Source organism: Oncorhynchus gorbuscha, linkage group LG25 (assembly GCF_021184085.1).
Source record: "Oncorhynchus gorbuscha isolate QuinsamMale2020 ecotype Even-year linkage group LG25, OgorEven_v1.0, whole genome shotgun sequence".
Taxonomy (NCBI): domain Eukaryota; kingdom Metazoa; phylum Chordata; class Actinopteri; order Salmoniformes; family Salmonidae; genus Oncorhynchus; species Oncorhynchus gorbuscha.
In genome coordinates this window covers 15,362,345-15,376,200 of record NC_060197.1, presented here as the reverse complement: position 1 = coordinate 15,376,200, position 13,856 = coordinate 15,362,345, and the positions used below count along the sequence as shown (strand labels likewise).

Below are 13,856 nucleotides of genomic sequence, written 5' to 3'. Positions count from 1 at the left end.
ACAATGTCATACACTTCTAATAGGTTCTTCGGGTGAAGAGGGGAGATGAACGAGACCGTTCTTCTTTAGTCATTTCGCAGGAGATGTAATTACAGTGAAATGGAGTAATGTGATTTTCGCCCTTAAATCAATTAGGCCGGTCCGTCCCTGTCATGGATGACAAGATGCTGTTCACAGGGACACCTGAGAGCTAAGGCATCTAAGGTCATCTTCCTCCCTCCCTTCTTCCTTCTCTTTGCTTCAGTTTAAATGACGGAGATTAGAAGGTAGATTGGAAATTTGGAAGGTATGCCAATTTTCCTGTGAACCTAGCAGCGCCAATGAGAGGCGTGCCTGTATGGATCTCCCTGTGATACGCTTGTCTTGAACTAGGGTAATGAGCTGCTATAGTAGGGGAGAACCGGGCCGAAAATAACACTTTCATCATTACTCAGAGATCGATAGAGCTAGAGACACCTTATTTTATGACAACTTATATATGTCCTCTACCATTAGCAGCTGTAATTTAATTTCTAGGGCAAATGAGTTTAAATGAAATAGACTGTCACGCCCTGGTCTGTTTCACCTGTCCTTGTGATTGTCTCCATCCCATCCAGGTGTCGCTTATTCTCCCTGGGATATTTATCCCTGTGTTTCCTGTCTCTCTGTGCCAGTTCGTCTTGTATGTTCAAGTCAACCAGCGTGTTTTTTCCTGTGCTCCTGCTTTTCTTTTCTCTTTACTAGTCCCCCTGGTTTTGACCTTTGCCCGTTTTTCTGGACTACTTTCCCGCCTGCCTGATCATCCTGCCTGCCCTGACCTCGAATCTGCCTGATCATCCTGCCTGCCCTGACCTCGAATCTGCCTGATCATCCTGCCTGCCCTGACCTCGAATCTGCCTGATCATCCTGCCTGCCCTGACCTCGAATCTGCCTGATCATCCTGCCTGCCCTGACCTCGAATCTGCCTGATCATCCTGACTGCCCTGACGTCGAATCTGCCTGATCATCCTGACTGCCCTGATCTCGAATCTGCCTGATCATCCTGACTGCCCTGACCTCGAATCTGCCTGATCATCCTGCCTGCCCTGACCTCGAATCTGCCTGATCATCCTGCCTGCCCTGACCTCGAATCTGCCTGCCATTCTGTACCTCTGGAACTCTGAACTGGTTTTGACCTTTTGCATGTCCACGACCATTCTCTTGCCCACCCCTTTTGAATTGTTAATAAACATCTTGGACTTTAACCGTCTGCCTCCAGTGTCTGCATCTGGGTCTCGCCTTGTGCCTTTATATAGACAGAGAACAGAACAACTGCACCGTTACTTTTGTAGCTGTCGATGGGACGGGAGTAACACAGCTTTGGGACAGAAGTAACAGTGGGCGAGAAGTGCAACATTTCGGTCTTTTCTTCATGTTTCTGGTTTGTAATGCACGTTACTTCCAACAAATGATCCTCAGCCACAATGTCATGTTTCATGTTCATTTTGAATAGTTCATGCTAAAGGTTCGTAATTTATGAAAATGAACCATGCGTCCATATCGCAACGTTGCACAACCACAATATTTTGCCTTCCGATATTAATCAGATTAAAATTGATCACCTAATAGCTATGTTAACCATGATTTCCACATCTCACGTTAATGGGAATGTAGTAGATGTTTTTCACCATTTTCAATGACTTCATGCTTAGCTCTACCAATCAGGTACGCTCCACCTTGTCATGCACACTCCTCATGTCTTGATAAAAATAAAACATCTTTGTTCTCCTCACAGACAGACATAAAGGCCCTGTACATGGGTTGAATGGGGTTTTCAGGTGTTTTTATATTCACTATCGTTTTTGAAAATGATGAGATATACTGTTGAGATGCTACTGAAAGACCAAAGACCTGCTGTTAAAATGCTGCTGATAGTCGACAAATGGTTTGTTGAACACCTGTAGATGAACTACAGACAGACTTTGACATGATACTGATAGTTCATCTGTAGATACTTTACAAACTATCCAAATAAAATGTTACTGATTAGAGAAGCGTGATCAACATCAACTACAGAATGCATCAACACAATTTGAGGGCTCAGAATGTACCCTCAGTGTCCCTCTTGTCACGGAACATTTTACCTTTACAACTCAGTCATTTAGCAGACACTCTTATTCAGAGCGACTTACAGGAGCAATTCGGGTTAAGTACCTGGCTCAGGGGCACATCGGCAGATGTTTCACCTAGTCTGCTCGGGGATTCGAACCAGCGTCCTTTCGGTTACTGGCCCAACACTCTTACCCACTAGGCTACCATCAAATGGCTATAGTTGTTCTTGTCATTACTCAAGCACGAGCAGCTTTAACTTCAGGAGGTAATAGTGTGACAAATCTGAATCATAAACCTCCCTGGTGGTACTCACGAAACCCTCACCTCCCCCTGAATCACCAAATGGCCATCTCCTGCCACATGACTCCTCCATCCTCCCCGACCCTCAGACACAAAGCTGCCCAGCGCCACAGAGCAGTGGCTTATGGGTAAACTGCTGTGTCTGTGTCCCTAACCTTGGCTGAGCACTGGGTTGACCACTCGCCTGGGACTAAATGGATCCTCTTTATTGTCATCCTCTGGGTGAGGTTAGGAGAAGTGGCATTGCAGGCTACTTTAATCTGTGTTTTGGCAGAGAGGGAAGGGGAGTACAAAGAGGTCACTTCTATAACATTGAGGTCCTAAGATATGCACCCAGGAAAGAGATGTCGACACCGTAACTCGAGCAGAGCACAATTTCATGGAACAAATGTACTCAAGTTTTTTTTTTCACTTCCAAGAAATATACCTGTAGAACAGAGTAGGCAGGTGTGATGAGCTATAGGAAGATGGGTTCATTGTAATGGCTGGAATGGATCAATGGAAAGGTATCAAACTGATCAAACATATGCAAACCCCATTGATGCCGTTCCATTCATTCCAATCCAGGTATTACACTGAGCCCAATCCTCCTATAGCTCCTCCTACCAGCCTCCACTGCTGTATGATATATGGGATATTTTCTTAAGTAGATGTTCCGATAGCAAAGCAGTAGTCTGGAAAGAATGCATGTCAAAAGCAGACTGAATACTATCATTGTAGTACTGTATACCTAACGCAATGATATTTTCACTGATGGCCTCTCCATTGACAAAATCTATTTTCACAAATTGATTGAATTTGAAAGGGGAAAAAAGTTCCATACTGTGTCTCATTGTAACCACCACCCTTTTATTGTTCTACTTGATTTCATATTTTACCACGCTACGAGTCATCTTTTTACATGTTTTATTTAATTCGGCAGGTCAGTTAAGCACAATGTCTTCTTTACGATGACTGCCTACCAAGAGGCAAAAGGCCTACTGTGGGATGAAAAGACAATGTATGACATAACACACATCACGACAAGAGAGACACCAGAACACTACACAAAGAGAGACCTAAAGACAACAACACAGCATGGCAGCAACACATGACAACACAGCATGGTAGCAACACAACATTGTTTACATTGTTATGCTGATTGTCAGGCTGAACACAACCAGTGCACATTTAATGCAATAGGTTTTAAACAACCCTTGTTGGTCTGTCTTATTTCAGGAACAATTAGGAAAACAGCGAGCTTCCGCTCAGAGCAAAGAGCGATCCCATAGAGGTAAGAGAATGGAAAGCAATTGGTCCATTTTACACCAAATGTCAAGGTAGATGAAATGAGAGTGAACTATTCGCTGGCCTGTCATGGCTGTCTGATTCTGGGAAGCTCACGCTGCTTTTCTATTGTTTTGATTGATCATCTACTCTGTGACTGAGGGAGAAAAGCTGACAGCTCACAAAAAAATGGTTTCATTTCAACCAGGGTGATATTTACTGCGCAGTTGTGAATAATATTTCATTCAGAGTTACTAAAAGCAGCCCTGCCTGGCTTATAACGTGGAGACTGGGGGGGGGATGCTGGTCGCATCCCTGCCTTACCTCCTCCCCCAACTGACCTTCTGGATCTGGAGTAAAATCCTCCTCCTCCAAACTTTTGAAAGTGCACATTAAATATATATCTGGGCTAACTCTGCAAGCCACCTTTCAAAACCTTTCACTCGATATATTCATTACGCCCCCCCCCCCCTCCCACCCTAATCTGATTGTGGGAAATTAAATAATGCAATAGCTGTTTAATGAGAACTAAGCAGAACATTTGATCAACTTTGACCTTACAGGAACAAATCATATGTGGTTTGTGTGTGGCGGACAAAGGCGCTTTTGTCCTGAGCGTCTTTGGTCCCCTGTCATGGCACAGTTGGATGTTTAGAGGGGGAGAGGGAGACAGAGCGCACGCGCACACAGGAGGGGATCTGTGCTACCCAGAGGCACCCAGGCTGAGGTTAGAAGCGACTGTGAGCCAGTGAAAGTGGTGAAGGATAGGGGGGAGGAAGTAGAGTAGATGGGCACCCTGTCCCCTGTCTTGTTGCGAGGTGGTTTCTGTGTTGTAGAAGCAAGGGGGAAACCCACATACAGTGTAAAGACATGAGGATTTGAGAAAAGTTGCCGGATCGTAAAATTAAAATCGTTATTGTGGTTAGGCTCACAAGACACTGATTGGATGTTTACTCAGATACTGTGAAAAAATTGAACGTACAAAAGGCCAATAAGTCCTCTTATCAACTCCACATTCCCGACACACACAGCAGCACATACATCTCAACACTCGCATTGCATTGCCCAGCTAAATGTTGTTTACACATAATCATGCGGCACAGTCACTTTTATACACTTCTTATAAGCCTTGTTAATTCTGATTACATGCCATGTGTCATTTTTTTAGCCTGTCTTACCCAAGGGAACAATGACTGGATATACATTTTACAAGATCATCACAATCCTATTGCCCCGGGGTTATGTTGTTATGTGTCACACTCTTAGTAACCCATATGCCTTCAGAAAGTACAGTATTCACACCCCTTGACTTTTTCCACATTTTGTTGTGTTACAGCCAGAATATATTACATTTCGATTTTGTTTGTCACTGGCCTTCACACAATACCCCATAATGTCAAATTGGAATTAGGTTTTTACAAATTTTTACCCATTAATAAAATATTAAAAGCTGAAATGTCTTGAGTTGATTGAGTTGTTATGGAAAGCCTAAATACATTCAGGAATGTAAATTTGCCTCAAAAGTCACGTAATAAGTTGCATGGACTCTGTGTGCAATAATAGTGTTTAACATGATTTTTGAACGACTAGCTCATCTCTGTACCCCACACTGTCACGCCCTGACCTTAGAGAGCCTTGTTTATTCTCTATTTGGTTAGGTCAGGGTGTGACTTGGGTGAGCAAATCTATGTTTCTATTTCTTTGTTGGCCTAGTATGGTTCCCAGTCAGAGGCAGCTGTTTATTGTTGTCTCTGATTGGGGATCATACTTAGGCAGCCCTTTTCCCACCTTAGATTGTGGGATCTTGATTTTGTTAGTTGCTGTATAGCCTGCAAAACTTTACATTCGTTTTGTATTTTGTATTTTTTTTGGTGTTCATTTTAAATACAGAAAAATGTACGCCTACAACGCTGCACCTTGGTCCAATCAATCTTTCAACGAATGTAACAGAAGATCCCACCACAAGTGGACCAAGCAGCGTGGTCAGGAGGAGAGGACAAGACGGAAGGGGCAGATGATGTGGGAGTCGGTACTGAGGGGTGAGTCCGAGACCGAGGAGGAATTCTTGGACCGTTTGAGCGAGGAGTGGTGAGCAGTGGAGATGGACGAAAGAGTTTATAGGGGTTGGAGTCTGGAGCAAGACAGTCGCTTTGAGGAGCGTGTGACCCTTCAGGCACCATGCTTTGCGGTTACACCTACTGTGTCTCCGGTACGCATCCACAGCCCGGTGTGCTCTGTTCCAGCTCCCCGCATTTGCAGTGCTAGAGTGGGCATTCAGCCAGGACGGGTTGTGCCAGCTCTACGCTCCAGACCTCCAGTTCTCCTCCACGGTCCAGTATATCCTGTGCCAGCTCCATGCACCCAGCCTCCAGTGTGTGTCTCCAGGCTGGTACGTCCTGTGCCTGCCCCACGCACAAAGCCTCCAGTGGTGATCAATGGCCCGAAGCCTCCAGTGGTGATCAATGGCCCGAAGCCTCCAGTGGTGATCCATGGCCCAGAGCCTGCAGTGATGATCCATGGCACGAAGCCTGCAGTGATGATCCATGGCACGAAGCCTCCAGTGATGATCCATGGCCCGAAGCCTCCAGGGACGTTCTGCAGTCCAGAGCCTCCAGCGACGGTCTGCAGTCCAGAGCCTTCAGCGACAGTCTGCAGCCTAGAACCGCCTGAGAGGGTTCCCAGTCTGGAGCCTGCAGCGACGGTCCCCAGTCCGGAGCCTCCAGCGACGGTTCCCAGTCCGGAGTCCGCGACGACGATCTACGGCCCGGAGTCTGAGATGATGATCTACGGTCCGGATTCCCCAGTGACGATCCCCGCACCAGAGGCGCCACCAAAGTGGGGGGAGCCTCAAACGGAGCTGTGTCTGCGTCCCGCACCGGAGCCTCCACTGAGATGAGATGCCCACTTCGACCCTCCCCTATAGGTTCAGGTTTGCAGCCGGAGTCCGCACCTTTGGGGGGGGTACTGTCATGCTCTCACCTTAGAGAGCCTTGTTTATTCTCTATTTGGTTAGGTCAGGGTGTGACTTCGGTGGGCAAATCTATGTTTCTATTTCTTTGTTGGCCTAGTAGCTCAGTTGGTAGAGCATGGCGCTTGTAACGCCAGGGTAGTGGGTTCGATCCCCGGGACCACCCATACGTAGAATGTATGCACACATGACTGTAAGTCGCTTTGGATAAAAGCGTCTGCTAAATGGCATATATTATTATATTATTATTATATTAGTATGGTTCCCAATCAGAGGCAGCTGTTTATCGTTGTCTCTGATTGGGGATCGTACTTAGGCAGCCCTTTTCCCACCTTAGATTGTGGGATCTTGATTTTGTTAGTTGCTGTATAGCCTGCAGAACTTTACATTCATTTTGTATATGTATTTTTTGGGGGTGTTTATTTTAAATAAAGGAAAAATGTACACCTACCACGCTGCACCTTGGTCCAATCAATCTTTCAACGAACGTAACACACACATACAATTATCTGTAAGGTCCCTCAGAAGAACAGTGAATGTCAAACACAGATTCAACCACAAAGACCAGGGAGGTTTTCCAATGCCTCACAAAGACGGGCACCTATTGGTAGATGGGCAAAAATAAAAAAGTAGACATTGAACATTCCTTTGAACATGGTGAAGTTATTAATTACACTTTGGATGGTGTATCAATACACCCAGTCAATACAAAGATACTTCCCAACTCAGTTGCCGGAGAGGAAGGAAACAGCTCAGGGATTTCACCATGAGTCCAATGGTAACTTTAAAACAGTTACAGAGTTTAATGGCTGTGGTGGGAGAGAACTGAGGATGGATCAACAACATTGTAGTTACTCTACAATATTAACTTAATTGACAGAGTGCAGAATATAAATATTCCAAAACATGCATCCTGTTTGCAACAAGGCACTAAAGTAATACTGCAAAAATGTGGCAAACCAATTAACCTTTTGACCTAAATACAAAGTCTTATGTTTGGGGCAAATCCAACAGAACACATTACTGAATACCACTCTCCATATTTTAAAGCATAGTGGTGGCTGCATCATGTTATGGGTATGTAATCGTTAAGGACTGTGGAGTTTTTCAGGATAAAAAAATAAATGGAATGCATCTAAGCACAGGCAAAATCCTACAAAGTATTTACTCATGTCTAAAACATGTTTTTGCTTTGTCATTATGGGGTATTGTGTGTAGATGGGTGAGAAAATAAATATTTTTAATCCAGTTTGAATTAAGGCTGGAACACAACAAAATGTGAAATAAGTCAAGGGGTATGAATACTTTCTGAAGGCTCTGTAATTGACCTCTGTATTCTGTTTGTTTTACTGGCTTTAATTGTACTCTACTATCTATTAAAGTTCTGCAAATACTTACAACTCGGCATGCAAATGTATTTTTTCCATTGACAACAGACAGGGGGATGTAATGAAGCATGAACTATCCCCAAAGTACTCTACTATAGTTCATAACAGTACTGTTATAACTTAATCAAATAGATTTTAATATTCAATAATTTCTTTATAGAACAATAATTAATTGTCCAGGCCAGTCTGCTTTAAATTGGATCAATGGCCCCCCTTTTTTTCTTAATTGATTAATCATCTCAGCCTGAGTTTAATTTGATATTGACGAAGACGAGGCCCCCAGAGCGAGGAGTACAAAGTACACCACTGTGCCAGCCTCCCTTGGCCAGTCTGTCAAAGAGGGGCCTTGTCTCCCCATGTCCTGTCGTGGGTCTCCATCCCCCGTCCCAGTCCTATCTCTTTAGGACCTGATCCAAGATCAAGCGCCAAGATAGTCACGGAGGAAATATACAATGATTTGTTGGACATCAGATAAGGTCCGTTTCTCATCTCGGCGAATCAGCTGTATTCTTAGCCTGTCTGCGTGTAGAGGAGAAGCCTTTTCTCTTTTTAAGTTTTCCTCGCTTCTAAAACCCTCTCATGACCAACTGATCTACTTTGATTTGTATGCGTACAGTAGCAGGTGTAGGCTAGCCCAATCTATACCAGCACAATATACTGGCGTCCCGCGGATCAATTTCCTAACATTTCTAAATGTGGTTGTGCATCAGAGTTTTTCTGTGTCACTGACAGTCACTCATTTAGCCCATGTCAGATAAATTAGTTTAGATTGTGTAACGGCTATTGGTGGAAGAAGGTGAGGACCAAGGTGCAGCGTTGTACGTGTTCATCATTATTTTTATTTTGTTTTATTTTAGTTGTTTTTTTTACCCTTGTTATTATTTAATAGAACATAACACTGAATGACAAAACAACAAAGAGAACAACCAAAACAGTTCTGTCTGGTGCCACAGAACCACTAGAGACACAGAAACAGAAAGCAACTACCCACAAAACCCATGTGGGCAAGAGCTAAGTATGTAAGGTTCTCAATCAGAGACAACGACAGACAGCTGTCCCTGATTGAGAACCATACCCGGCCAAAAACAAAGAAATACAAAAACTTAGAAAGAAGAACATAGAATGCCCACCCTAGTCACACCCTGGCCTAACCAAAATAGAGAATAAAAAGCCTCTCTATGGCCAGGGCGTGACAGATTGGCAAATTAGTCTAGCGTCCAGCTGTCTAAATTTGGTCGAATTAGCAAACATTTCTCTCCACCCAATTGCTGCAAAACTGCAAAAGCTTCTCTCTGCCCCAAGGCAAAATGTGTAGAATTGCAAGTATTTAACTCTAAAACTTAGTACTATTCCTCCATGGATGGGGGTATGCAGAGTTCTGATTTTTTTCGTGGCCCCCACCCCCATCAACGTTGGCCATCCCTGATCTATACTATAGCTATTGATCGATAACAAAAACAATCGATTATCGGACGTTATCTTTAACAGCTGAGACCTTTTTGACTTCACTCAAGCCCACTGAACCCTGAGCACTAACTGCCCTAATAGTTCAGATGGTGTTCCGTGTGATGTCAGAGTGGGTCAGCTCAGCAGTAAGCCTCTAAACCCTTTCAAGGTGTAACATAGCAATCCTTAAAGAGGTCCAACAGTTGTTTCAGCCTGGTCTTTTCAATGTTACAAGGGACGGCTAATAATCCCAGCGTTAACTTCCAGCACTACCAGAGCACGGAACATTCCTGAGATGTTTCTCACCACCTCTTCTCTCCCCCCTTTTCCTCTCACTTCTCCCCATCAACCCCCCCCCCCCCCCTCCGCCCACCTCTCTCCCTCCATCTCTCTCCCCTTTCTTTTCGGGCTCAGCATCACTATGATCTGATGTGCAGCGGAGAGAGACGGAAAGAGAGAGAGAGAGGTTAGAGAGAAAGAGAGCGAGCACCTGTGTGAGCCTAATGTGACACGGCACCAGTCTTTTCATCACAGCGGGGTGCCCTCCAGACCAAAAGACTGACTTTAGACTTATTAGGATATTAATTGCTTGACATGGCACACCCAGGTAATGGTACTATGGAGACCTTTTAACAGCAAATAAAGCACAGATTCAAAGAAAGGAGCGTGAGTTGTAAAGAGGTTAGATTCGAACCACAACAAGTGCTGAGGTTTTTTATTTTATTTATTACAACAATCACGCGTCTTCTGCTTAAACACTCGGGTTAAGGCAATTGAGTTAAACTCTCCTACACTCTTCTCTCCGCCACGGTATGTAGCGTGAGATGGGCTAATTACACGTCATCTGATGTTTCAGTTCCTTCTGAATTGTGCCCTTTGACGCGGAATGCCATCTGCAAACACAGTCAGAGACACCTGATAGTACGGCTGGGTGAATGGGGCTCGGTGTTTTCCCCGTGTGGAATGTACGACCGAACACACGCTCTTTCAGCGCCACGGTTAGCACCAGAATAGTAACACCAGTGTAGGTTGTGTATTGTGACTATACACACCTCTGTCTGTCATCAGGCAACACAGAGTATGTGAACCTGATGTTGTCCTCAAGGGCACATTGACAGATTTTTTTCACCTAGTCGGCTCGGGGATTGGAACCAGCGACCTCTCGGTTACTGGCCCAACGCTCTTAACCGATAGGCTGTCTGCCGCCCCTATCGATGATTCTCTTTGCATGATATGTCTCTCAAAATATTTTCTTTGTTGTTTTTGTTGTTTTCTGTAAAAGGTGACCTCGGTGTAAAGGAAGAAAGCTCTGAAAAACCTTTTAAACACTCAGGTTGTAGCCTGTACTATCGCGTTCACCTTTAAAGAAAATACAGTTCTCGAAATGCCACAAATCTCTTCCTTGTTCTACTTGTTCTACGACCATGTGCGTATTACATGGTCATTAGACTATTAGTGTAATAATAATATTACAGTAACCATGTAGCCATAACATTGCTGACGTCACCAGACTTTCACGTGCGCATGCTGTTCTCCTAACTCAACGATGCGTCTCACCCTACAGGATAACCACACTGCAGGAGAAGACGAGTGGTCATGATAAGAGCATGCCAGAGATGATTATCTGTAGACCAAGTGGTTGAGGCCTTGACCAAGGGATGTTTATCTTGCCGTCAGAGTTCCTTAAACTTTGATGGTCCTTTCCTGGCTTTGTGTACAACACAGTGGCTTTATCTAAAAGTTCATTCAATTGTCACGGCTTTGCATACACGTGGTCCAATCATGTACTCGATTGAAACTGTTATTTGTGATTTGGTCAAATTCCCGTAATTCTCAAAGAGTGATGCCATATTATATTATTATATTAGTACCATTTGATAACTATTGTTATTTATTCTACATTATTTCTAATCTCACTTTGAAACGAGTGACTAAAACAAAACACAGCTATGAACAGCATTTCCGTTTGACTTACCTGTCCATACCAATTGTACTCCAGCATAATGGCTATCGCTTGATAGTTGCCAGTGTTTGTTTCCGGTTTAAACTGCTCTTAAAATATGATGGCCACTCTGACTCTTCGGTCCTGTATCTGTACAACTCCTTGCTTTTCCCTGGGCGTTGTTGCCTAATAATGTCGTCAGGTCTCGGGGGGGGGGGGGGATAGCTAGCTTAGCACTCACCCATCAACATGGCACAGCCCAGCTCAGCACAGCTTAACCACTACACTGTTGAAAGTTTTGCACTCCCAGAGCTTACGACCTGTTGATAATGAACCTGAACCCATTATTTTGAGTCAATGAATTGAAAGAAATAGGGCAAAGAATGAAAGCCACCGGGCCAATTACCGGCCCGCTTTGATGTATTACGCAGCCCGTGCTCCTCACCCAAACCGCTCCGCGTCTTTTGTCTTTATCCCCTCTGTTATTCATTAATTATTCTGACCGGGGTCAAGGGTCGCACGACTAATTGTGCAGACCATCTTACTTTGAGGATGGTGGGGATTCTGCCTACTCACACTGGCACTCTTCCTCCCTGTGCCTAGCCACCTTGCATTATGCCAATTAATCCAATTCTTACATTTTTTAAAAATCTTTTACTTTTTCTCCTGGCCCCCCTTTGTTTCATTTGGGTTCTCGTTCTTAATCTTTAGGGTTCGTAGGTTCCACAACACCAATACCCCTCTCCCCCCTCACTTATCTGGGGGTGGTTGTGGTTGGTGATGTTACCGGGGGAATTGACCATTTAGACCAGGGGTGGGTAAAAGTTTCAGCACGGGCCTGATTTTTTTTTTTGTCCAATTTGCAGACCAGAAAAAGGGCAGTATATACTGTAGTATATTTATAATTTCTACGTACTTTCTATCTAGTGTGGCTTGCTTGTCGTAGTTTGCCCACCCCTGGTTTAAACCCTCTCTAATTCAGAGGACAGACCAGGGGGCAGACATACCATTTGAACTTTAAATGTCTCTGACAGGAGGGATAAACTCTCTGTGTGTAACCATTCATGACCATTTTAGCACTTAAAGACTTTTATCCAAAGTGATTTAGTTTGTTATGTAACATATTCAAACCCACAACTCCTGCTTCAACCAGCCATTGAAGACACTCTCTGTCCCTAACCTTGATTCCCACAAGTCAAACCCAGCTAAAACGACATGGCTCTCCACAGTAGACTTTGCTTGCTCTTTCCGTTTAATTTCCCACAGCTGCATGATGGGTTAACCGCCCTGAGCTCTGTCACAGTTTGAGCCAGTTAACAGCCTGTTGGAAAGGCCACACTTGATTTATGGTATAGATAGGTAGTATAGTCAATGACATTGTTGTCCGTCCATCTCTCTGTCCTACCAAGTAGGATAGTAGATACTAAACCCCACAATACGTGGGTTGTGCACTTGGGTTGTGCCCCAAAAAAGAAGACTCCTCTAACTACTCTGTTGCAAGATATAAATCAGACTGGAACCAAGCTAGAATGGAATAGGCATATCCCCAGTGGACTGCGAACACTGAGAGACAGTCTTCTGACTCCCTTTCATTTTAATTGAATTAAACCCTTATTTATACAGGATAGTCTCATTGAGATAACATCTCGTTTGCTAGAGAAACCACCTCCAACAAGAAGCACCGATTCGACATTGTACAGTAACTGATCGTGTTTGGATCCAATGCTATGGACTCCCCTCTTCCTGCTGCAGGTCAAGTCAGACACCCTTAACACCACAGAGGACTCCATGTAAATACAAGAAACAAAAGGACATATTATCCGAGCGGTGAAGGCCATGGCGGAGGAGAGGGGCCCGTCATCTGTTAAAGCAACCCGTGTCAATGTGATTAGGTGGAAAAGACGGCAACTCAGTATTTTATTGTCTGCCGGGCCACTCTATCTCTCCCTCCATCTGAAAGCGTGAATACGGAAATGTCATGTCCTTGTCTGGAGATGATGGGTGAGGGAAGTAATGTTTCCATGGGGCGAATCTATGGATAGATAATGTACTTTTATTAATATGTATCAAATATACAGGAGTCCACAGTACAGCACCCACCAATGGCATTAGTGTGAGGATTTGAATTAGCTTGGTAATTGCTGTTGTTTTTTTGCCTGTAAGCTCTTTAAACACTTAGGGGATTTAAGGGATTGTTCTAAGTAGACTGTAGAAAATGAGAGTTGTGAATTTTATAGTTCTATGTTGGGCCAGTCTTCCGTGCTTAGTGAAAGATCACATTCTTTTTAACCTGTTATATTATTTCAGGATGTCGTTAAACCAGGTTGCCTTTTTATTGAGGGATTGTAAAATTGAATTTAGTTGCGTACCAGTTAAGTATGAGATCTTGCATATGTCATACTTCGTCATGAATTTTATTTTAGGTTTTTATTTTCAAGTTTATTGCATCTCCAAAACCAGACTAAGATTTGTATTT

The 13,856-nt window shown here is 44.0% G+C and overlaps 1 protein-coding gene across 3 annotated transcripts in view; it reads right to left on the bottom strand.

Annotated features, from left to right (window-relative positions):
* The window catches only part of LOC124013521 (transcription factor EC-like), a 57,037-nt gene that overhangs the window by 21,950 nt on the left and 21,231 nt on the right, over window positions 1–13,856 (bottom strand). The gene's annotated exons all lie outside the window — the stretch shown is intronic.